Source organism: Vicugna pacos, chromosome 6 (assembly GCF_048564905.1).
Source record: "Vicugna pacos chromosome 6, VicPac4, whole genome shotgun sequence".
NCBI classification, from domain to species: domain Eukaryota; kingdom Metazoa; phylum Chordata; class Mammalia; order Artiodactyla; family Camelidae; genus Vicugna; species Vicugna pacos.
The window spans coordinates 4,641,245-4,651,053 of record NC_132992.1 but is presented as its reverse complement, the minus strand read 5'-3'; the positions used below and the strand labels follow the sequence as shown (position 1 = coordinate 4,651,053).

The window sequence follows — 9,809 nt, the reverse complement described above, 5'->3', positions numbered from 1 at the left end:
TTCACCCCCAAATCCAGCCGCCCAGTCCTCGTCCTCTCTCTCCTGCCTCCCACCCAGCGCAGGGCTATTGGGGTTCCGGGTTCTGGGGATGCTGGAGGGTGGGCCAGACACCTGGGCTTTGGCCCCGGCTGGGCGTAGTTTGCTGCGTGACCTTGAGGAAATCACTTCCCATCTCTGGCCTCAGGCTTCCAGCCCAGAGGGTGGGACTTAGATCTCAAACTCCCTCCCACCTGCAGTCACTGAATAGGACCGAGAGCGGGGAGACTAGTCTTGAGAATAAATGGTTTTTAGCCCCGGAAGGGGGGGGGAGGTACCTCGAATGACCGAGAAGGCTTAATTCGCCTTCCCCCTGCCCGATCACTCCTCTCCTCTCTCGGCTTAAATACCACCCTACACACAGACGCGTAAACACACCTTTTCCCCTCCTCCTATTCAGAGCCCGAGGCTTGGGCGGGGCTGTGGTGACTCCCCTCCGCGGGTCTCGCAGGCGCGGTCCCCGGGTCAGTTTTCCTCTGATTTTTGAAAACCCGCGCCGACTAGGGGCGCCCCCTGACGCCACTTTGTAAAAACCGCGTCCACCTCGGGTTGCGCTTGAAGCGTAGCAACCTGGGGCTGCTGGGGCTGGACGCCTCCCGTGCGCCCCCGCCCCGGACCTCTAGCCGGGCCATCCCTGCCGAAGGCTCTGTCGGGACTTGAGAAAGCACTGCCTAGAGGTGAGGGGAGTCCTGCGGGACCCCTACCCACAATCAGCCTTATCCGGGTGCGATCTGTCACCCGGCGCCTGGTTTCTGTTCCGACTTTCCCCGCTAATAAACCTGGTACTAGCACATGGATTTTTAGGTTGGAAGTGATGCACAGCGTCGGTGGAGTGAGGCAAGCTGGGTTTGCAGTCATGGACCAGTTGGGATCCCAGACCTTGGACAAGGGACTCAACCTTTCAGAGCCTCAATGTGCCTACCTCTAAACAGAGCCAGCAGTACCCTACAGGGGTAGGGTATGGAGTGTTCCTGTGACTTACTTTCCCCAACAAGTTAGCATCTCTTTCCTATCTTTTTCCTAACCTGCCATTTCACAGATGAGTAAACTGAGGCTAGAAATGTAAATGATGTCTCTCCCAATGACACTGACTTAGTAAAGAATTGTCAAGCAATCACTGTTGCGGCCAGGCCAGGGACACCGTGGTTTCCCACCACCTGTATTGCCAACACTTTGCCCAGGCCCTAGGATGAGGGACATTGCCTCCTATAGAAATCAGACGTTGCCATAAGTGATAGTGCTTCACTTTCCACAGAGCTTTCTAGGTACCTCCAGCCTCTGGCACCTCTAGATGGATCCAACTTTGTGAACCCCTGAATATCCTGACCATCCTTCACAAGCCTCAGTCCAATCTGGCTCTTTTCCCCACCCCCACTACTTTCCCTAGACTAGATTTTTTTCCATTGGGCCATGTCCCCAACACGTGGCCCAGCAATGTTCTACCAGCTTTACCCCCCACTCCCTTCCTCCCTGCCGCATCAATCCAGATCCTCCCCTCCCTGAAGACTCTGTTTCAGCCCCACTGGTTCCAGGAGGAGGACCCTGGTCCATTTTTGAAACTCAGGTATCCTCTAGAAGTTAGCTTGAATTTTTCAAAGAGGAAGGAATTCTCATCTTGACCTTTAGGTCTACATTTTATAAATGAGGAAGCTGAGGCCCAAAGAGATGGCAGGTAATATGGGGTCCATAGCTGACTCCCATCACTTTTTTTCCATGACATGAAGCTAATGATTATTTTTAAAGTAATATTTACTGCCACTCTGATGAATACTGTCAAATAGTTGGAAGCTTGTAAAATAGTTTAGTTGGAATCTCGTAAAATAGTTTAGAGAGAAATCTGCCATAGAGAAAACGAGATTATTAATATTTCCTTCTAGTCTTTTTATCTGTGCATATTCTAAAAAACAAAATTGCTGGACACTTTAAATACTCCTTTTTTTCTCAAATTTATCATGAACATTTCTTTTTATCTTGAGTCATACATTTTAATGACTGCTTAATCCTCATTCAATGTGCCATAATTTAACTTATTTCTTGTTGTTGGACATCTGTATTATTTCCAGTTTTTTCTTTTTTGCCTTCATAAGAAACACCTTATATGAGGATGCTTAATACCTCAGGAAGCTTCCCATATGTGACCAGCCCTTCAGCACTTTGAAGGCAGCAATTGTCTCATTCCTCCCTGGACCCTTCACAGCCCCAGGGACGGGAGAGTCTCTTGACCCCAAAGGGATTTGAAGATCTTATAAATACAGAGCCTCCACCCAGGCCAGCATGAGTACCCATCATGCCGACTGGGGGTTGATGCAAATGAGGCTGGAGAGAGGAGCTCCGGGTGTACAACTCTGGCAGACTGCCTGGAGGGTAGAAAATTGCATCTGTGTCCCCAACTTGTGACCCAGTAGCCGAGAGTCTAGCAGCCTTTTTAAGTGCCCCCCACCCCCACACCTATTGTCAAGATCCATGTCACCTCTGAGCTTCTCACATTTCTGTTCCCTTTGCCTAGAACTGCCTCCTTCCCAGGCTGCCACTCCCCTTTCCGAATGCTCTCAGAATGCCTTCTCTGTTCTCTTGAGCCTGGGAGTGCCTTGTCTTGCTGTCTCACCTACCAGATGGGATAACCTCTGACAAACTCTGCTAGTGAAGAGAGCCTCACCCCTCAGTCTCTGCAGCCCCCCAGCCTCCAGCAAAAAGCTTGGTGGGTGGTGGGCATTTGCGGTTGTTCAGTGAGCCATTCCTGGGGCCTCTGAGTTATCTGGTGCCTGTGGCCCTTTTTCTTTGATTTCCAGTACATACTTTGTCCTTTGATGTTTCATTCTTAGGGTGAGGGAAAAAAATCAAGATGGCTTCACTCCTGAGGGATGCTGCCCTGGGACCTGGCCTCCTGAGGGTGTGCCTTGCTACTTCAGGGCAGGCCCCTCCATTCTAACCCCAGCTCCCCCGCCAGCAGGAAAGTCTGGGCACTAAGAAGGCAGGTGGAGAGGGTGACCTTGAGGCCCAAAGGCTGGGGTGGATCTGAGGTGTATTTTCTTGGTACTTCCTTAGTACCAAGAGGTTTCAGAAAGGGAAGGGAGCAGGATGCTGGCGTTTATGAAGTACCTACTCCTTCTCAGGCAGGTAATATGCCTTCTCCCAGAATCCACTGTTCCTACTATCCCTAGTTATATTTTAGAAAATTGAGGCTCAGAAGAACTAAGGGAACTTGCCTAGCTGCTGGTGGATGGTGTGGATGATGGGAAAAGCATGAAAGACCCCTCCTGCGGGATTAGCAGTTCATCTCTGAAGTGCAGATACTAGTGCACAACTTCAGGGATGTGTTATGTGAGATAAGAGTTCAGGATAAACTCGTAGTGGTTGTGATTACCGCTTATGGTCCTTCTGCTAATTTGAAGGTCAAGGTCAGAGTGGTTGCAGGTTAAGATCAGAGACTGGGTCATTTCAGCCCAGAGTTCTGATCTCTTTCCTCCTCTTGCCTCCCTTACTCTGGGCCATGTAGTTACCAAAATCACAGGTTCAAATACAAGGCAAACACATATTTCCAAAATAGCTGTGCCTTAATACCCAGGTTTGAGTCCAGATGACTGTGGCCACCTGTGTGACCTAGGCAGGTGGTTTAATTTCTGTAAGCCTTTATTTTCTCATAGTAAAACTAGAGATGCCTCTCAGGAGTGCTGTCCAGGTTTTTGCAACTATTTAGTGAGATCCTGGCTCTGAAAGTTCTTAGACACTTCAAAGCTTTAGGGTAACAGAAGGGGCAATTATAAAATCAGCAAAGGAATAGAACCAAGAACTTCAAATCCAATCTTTCCAAGAGTCAGTATCTCCCCTCCACCCCCTTCCACTCCCCCAAAAGGTGTTATTTCTTCTGTCCCCACGTGGCTGAAAATTAGGGGAGGACCCAGAAGACAGGAGTGGCGTCTTTTTTCATCTTTGAATCCTCTGTGCCCAGCCCAGGTCCTGGTAGAGGGGGTTCATAATACATATTGAATGAATGAAAGACTTGGGTTACCATGGAAAGATCTCTGAGAGAAGTATTTTTATACTAACATGTCAATGACTGCATTTCCCCTCTCCCAAGATGGGAGAGAGAGTGGGATACCAGGAACCTTAAAAGGAAGCAGATTAAAAAACAATGGTCAGAAGCCCCAAAAGGGGTGTCTAGACAGGCCAAAGGTTTCTGGCCTAGACTCTGGGCTCGCAGCTTACATCTCCCTCTCAGCAGCTAAAGCCCCTGCCCCACCTCTAGTTTCCACTCGATCACTGGACCAGTGGCCTTTGCAGATGGGGAAACTGAGGTTCAGTAGCTAAAATCAACCCACTGAGGTCACACACAAGGTGCTGAGTTCATTTCATATTTCCTATTTAATTTTACAAGCAGGTGGCTTGGAAATTTTCTAAGAAAAACAAAACTAATGAAAGATCTTTTCGTATGGAGTCCTCAAATGACCTTTTATTCCCCAGAAAGTCTATGTGGGTTTTTTTTGGGTTTTTTTTTTTTAAAGTTAAGTTCTGGCAACGATTAAATAGCTCTTGCTAAATAAACTTTTACTGGTTTTGCGTCCTTCCCAGGAAGCCAAAGGTCATTGAGAATGGCCCTGGGCCTGCTTCCCTGCCTGAGTTGCTGGTCTCCTGGAGCCTGGGAGAAGGCTCTCCAGGCCAGAAAAACTGCAGAATTGCCTGGCATGCCTGGGAAGCTGGCCTCACTGAGCAGAGTGTCCGAGAAAAACTGGGGCTGAATGTAGTAGTGGTTGCACTTGACCTGGATCCAGTGGGGCAAGTGACAGTCTTTTAGGGACCAGGGCTCTGCACAGAGTTGGGTGGAGCAGGGCGAGGAGGGAAGATGAGCTGGCTCTACCCTCACCACTGAAGGTGGTTGTGAGGCTCCTGTGGTCTCCAACTTGACAGTCTTTTCTGCCTTCTAAAAAGCTTATGGTTCATGGTGGTGGAGGAGCAGGTGCAGGTGCAGTCATTCTAAGGCCTTGGGGATTTAAGGAGACAGTAGGGGGAGAGAGCAATGCCTAACCCAAAGGGATGCTGCCTCCGTGGTGGGTGTTAGGGCACTGCAGATACAGAATCTATTAGAAGGGACTCCAGAGGTTATCCAAGACGGTGGATCTCACACTTGGTTGCAGACCAGAATTCCCTTTTGAAAAAGACAGATTCCTAAGGCCTGTCTGGAAACGACATCCAAATCTCTGGAAGCAGACCTTCGGAAGCTCCTTGTACCCCAGCAGCTAGAACCCCAGTACCAGAATCTAACCATCTGCATCAAGCACTTAAATTTCCACCAAAAACTAATCTAACCTCTGCCTGAATTTAGGGAGAAGCAACTCCACCTGCACCCAAACTACTCATTCCACAGCTACAACTCCAGCTCCACTTACAGCGGTATTGCTATCAGATAATGATTAGTGATCACTCACATTTGTCGAGTACTTGACCATTGACCTCTTAGTACAGAGGCTAAGCTCCCACATTCTAGGCTGGGACAGGCTACACTTTGTTTTTGTGATTCTGGACAAAGTGACTAAGGACTCTGAGCCTCAGTTTCCTCATCTGTGAAATGGGGATAGCTTGTGTGGAATGGTGCTTAGCATAATGTCATGTGAGTTAAAAATTTAAATTGTTCCTCCAGTTAAACTGAAATCTGTCTCCCTGTGCCTCCACCCAACTCCTCCCTACATATGGCCCTGGGCTCACAGCTCTCTGCCCTAGGGCAGTCCTTATAGATAGTCGGCCCCTTTCCCACCGTCTGACCCCTCACATCCTGGCTGGCCCCTCTTCTGGGCTGTTTGGTGCTAGGGATGATGAAATATTATGGGAAGGGGACTCTGCTCAGCAGATCCAGGTCTCCAGGTGTTCCTTGAGCATGCAGGGAATGAGAACAGCTTATATGAAAAAGGCTGCAGAGAAACAGGCGGAGAAGAGGGTGGCTCCCCCACCCTGCTAGTGGAGAGCCGCAAACCTAGGCTGCCAACCCTGTGCCGAGCACTGGGCTGAACATAACACGTCCCTGAGCTCACACACCTCTCACAGCTGGCTGAGGAGATAATTTTCCTTATTTTACATTTGAGGTACAGAGAGGTTAAGTAACCTGGACAACAATGCACAGCTCTAACTGCCAGGACTGGGATTTGAACCTAAGCCTCCCTACACCCCACTCGTAGAACTAGACAGAATGGAACAGAAGAGTTGAATTTGAATTGACATCCAAGTCCAAAATGCAATTTTCTTCCAGGAGACATCTAAATAGATAGTTGCTAATTTCTTATCTAGCCATAATCCCTTGCATTTACAGTACGCTTTTTCCCCCCATGAATGTCCACCTTCTTTTTTTTTCTTTTTCTTGGGAAGAGCTAATATTTGCACATGATGTTCATAGTTTAAAATTCACAAGATGCAAAAGAATACTGAAAACAGTTTGCAGTTCTTAAATAAATTAAATGTAGAACTACCATATGACCCAGCAACTCCACTCCTGGATACGTACCCAAAAAGAACTGAAAACAGGTATTCAAACGAAAAGCTGTACACGAGTGTTCATAGCAGCACTATTCACAAGAGCCAAAATGTGGAGACAACCCAAATGTCCATCAGCTGATGAATGGATAAGCAAAACATGCTATATCTGTTCAATGGAGTATAAGAATCCATAAACAGTATCAACATGGATAAACTGCAAAACATGCTAAGTGAAAAAAGCCAGACACAAACGCTCACACATTATATGATCCCGTCTGTACGAAATATCTCGAATCGGCAAATCCGTAGAGACAGAAAGCAGATTAGTGGTTGCCAGGGGCCGGGGAGGGAAGATGGGCTGTGACTGCTAATGGCACAGGGGTTTCTTTTAGGGGTGATGAAAATGATATGAAACTAGATCTGGGTGATGGTGGGACAACACTGTGAATGTACTGAATTGTTTACTTTTAAATAGTTAAATTAATTCATGTTATGTAAATTTTACCTCGATTTTATAAAAAGAATATTGAGCATTAACCCCAGCCGCATCCCCTAGCAACTGGTACAAGTTCCAGAGATATTGAGTATTTATAAACATTCGTGTGTACAGTTTTTCGCTATGGTAATGGTAGCATCCTGTGTGTATTGTTCTGTCACCTTGTTTCTTTCCCTTGGCAGAAATCTTGGAGATTATTCTACATCAGCACCTTCTTTTTAATGTCTCTATACTGTCCCATGTTGTGGACGTGCTGTGGTTTGTCTAACCTGTCCCCTTCTGATGGACATTTAGATTGTTTCCAGTCTTTTGCTGTTTCAAACAAGGCTGCTGTGAATAGCCTTACACACGGGTCATTTCACACGTGCCTCTGTCTGCGGAGAAATTCCTACAAGTGGAATTGCTGGGTCAAGGGGCATGTGCGTTTTAATTGTTCCAGTTGCAAAAATAATGCATACTTGTTATATAAATTTCAAACAACTCTGAAGCTCATTGTCCAAAAAATGGAAGAAGCCCTCCCCACAACCCCAATGCCACACCTCTGGTGGAGTTGCTCCTTCTTCATCTGCCTCCCTTGTCGGGGCACTTTCTCCCTGGCCCCTGGCCTGCAGCTCCCAGAGCCTTCCCTGCCTGCCTGATTCTGGATCCCCCTCCTCCTACTCACCCCCCCCCCCCCCCCCCCGCTTTCCTCATCTCTCAGTAGATTTTCCCATCAGCCCCCAGAGCCTCGGGCTGGGACTGAGGCTCACATATATAACCTGTTACCACCAAATCTACCAATGGCGGCCCCTGGGATCTTTGCATACGCAGGCTTAGTGCTTTCAAATCATAAAATGTTCAAACCAAAAGGTTAGGGACTTATCCAACTTTCACATTCCATCATACATAGTTTTACGCAGGAGACAACTGAGACCTGGATGTCATAACTGGATGGTGATGTCTCAGCTGGGACCTGAATGACAGAAAAGAGCCAACTAAACCTGCATATGCAAGGGTCTTGAGGTAGGAAGAAAATGTGTGTATTTGAGAGACAAGAAGAAGGCCAGTGGGACTGGAGCAAACGAGGTGGCAAAGGTGCACAGGGCTAATAGTCACTTAGGGCCCTGGAGGCAGAGTGAGGTCATTCTGCAATGCTAAAAGGTCAGCTTCTCCCTCCCTCCCCTGCTCCTAATAGCTCAGCCCTGAGGACATGGCAGGGGCTCCCTGAGCCTTGCTGAATGAATGAGTGAGCACTGTGTTAAAGTGAATGAAGAAGAGGAGGCAGAAAGGTGTGTTACAGAATCCTTGAATAGAAACATTCGTTCAGGCCCCAGGTTACTAGTCTGTGGCTTAGGGCCTGCTGTTTTTCATGTGATCATCATCCTAATGGCAACCAACCCTTAGAGGGTTGTGGAGGACGTCGAGGACTTTGTGAGGCACACAGTTAACATCTGTGTGCAGCTTTGTCCTTGTAGCTGTAGTAGGAAAGCAGCCACAGACAATGCGGGGGGAAAACATGGGCGTGGCCATGTTTCAATAAAACTTTATTTACAAAAGCAGGCTGTGGGCCAACCCATGCCTTAGGGAGCACTTAAAATGCTCCAGGTACAATTCTAAGAACCTTATATGCGTTAGCACCTTTATAAGAGAGGCTCAACAAATCATTGTTCTGTATCTCATTTGGGTCTTGGACCCCCTTTGAGACACAGATGGTGTCTCTGGATGTTTGCTCCAGAAGTCTACACACACTCAGACACAGTGGTGCATACAGCTGCGGTTAGGGATCTTCTGAGGCCTTTGTGGACCTCCTGGATGGATAATCTGTAAGGCCCCTTCTGCCTCAGATATTGACCAGGTCGGGTGCTAGGAGTTGTGGAGTGCCTGCCAGCGGGAAGGCCCTGAGAGGCAGAGGGAATCGGAGACTTTTGGGATGGATGGCACCGTCTGAGACAGTGGTTGAGGGGCTGGCTGACAAGAGACCACCCAGCCTCCCTCCAGAGTTTGTAGTGTGAGCTCAAGATGGTCGTCTCCTCCCTCCAAAATGTGGCCCACTTGGCCCCTGGAGGACTTCCTTCCCGAAGTCAGTGCAGAAAAAGCCTAGCTTGGGGCAGAGCCCTGCAGGAGACCCCATCAGCCCTGAATCCTGGTGGCGGCGGTGGGTCAAGCACAGCTCTGTGACTCCAGTAAAATGCAGGAATCGGATTAGACTGATTCTTTCCCACTACAGACATTTATGGGCACCTTCTGCATACCAAAGACTACACTGGAAAATTGTGAATCACTGTGTTGTACACCTGAAACTTATGCAATGTTGTACATCAACTGTACCTCAATTAGAAAAGAATACTTGGGCCCCACCAGTGATGAAGCAGCTTCAGGGACAAAGAACTGCGCCCAAGAGGGAGGAGAGGCCCCTTGCAGTCTTCAGCCAGGTCAGCTGGGAAGGCCCCTGGGACCCCCAGCACTGGAGCCGGACTCTGAAGGTGGGCAGTTGAGGGCATTGCGGGCAGAGGGAGGCACGTGGGTGTGGGAAAACTCAGGGCGTGCAGGGCCTGCTTGACTGGGGGTTCTGGTGAACAGAGAGGAGCTCTCAGGAGCAAAGCAAGAAGGCAAATTGGATCCGCAGGTGGTTGGGGCGGGGTGGGGGGAGCTAGACCAATGGTCATCGGGAGGTGACAATGGCAGGGCCTTAGGGGCATGCACCGGGCCTCCCTGAGCTTTGTGGGAGAGGAATGGTGGGGGGCAGTGACACTAGGGGCCTAGGGCAGGACAGAGTAGAAAGTCACATTTGTTAGGAAGTCTGTTTCTCAAGCAGTTGGAAATGGGAGGCTGGAAC

The 9,809-nt window shown here is 48.7% G+C and overlaps 1 long non-coding RNA gene across 1 annotated transcript in view; it reads left to right on the top strand.

Moving 5' to 3' along the window:
- Positions 1 to 9,809, top strand: part of LOC140696761 (uncharacterized) — a 33,416-nt gene that overhangs the window by 1,490 nt on the left and 22,117 nt on the right. The window lies entirely within an intron of this gene.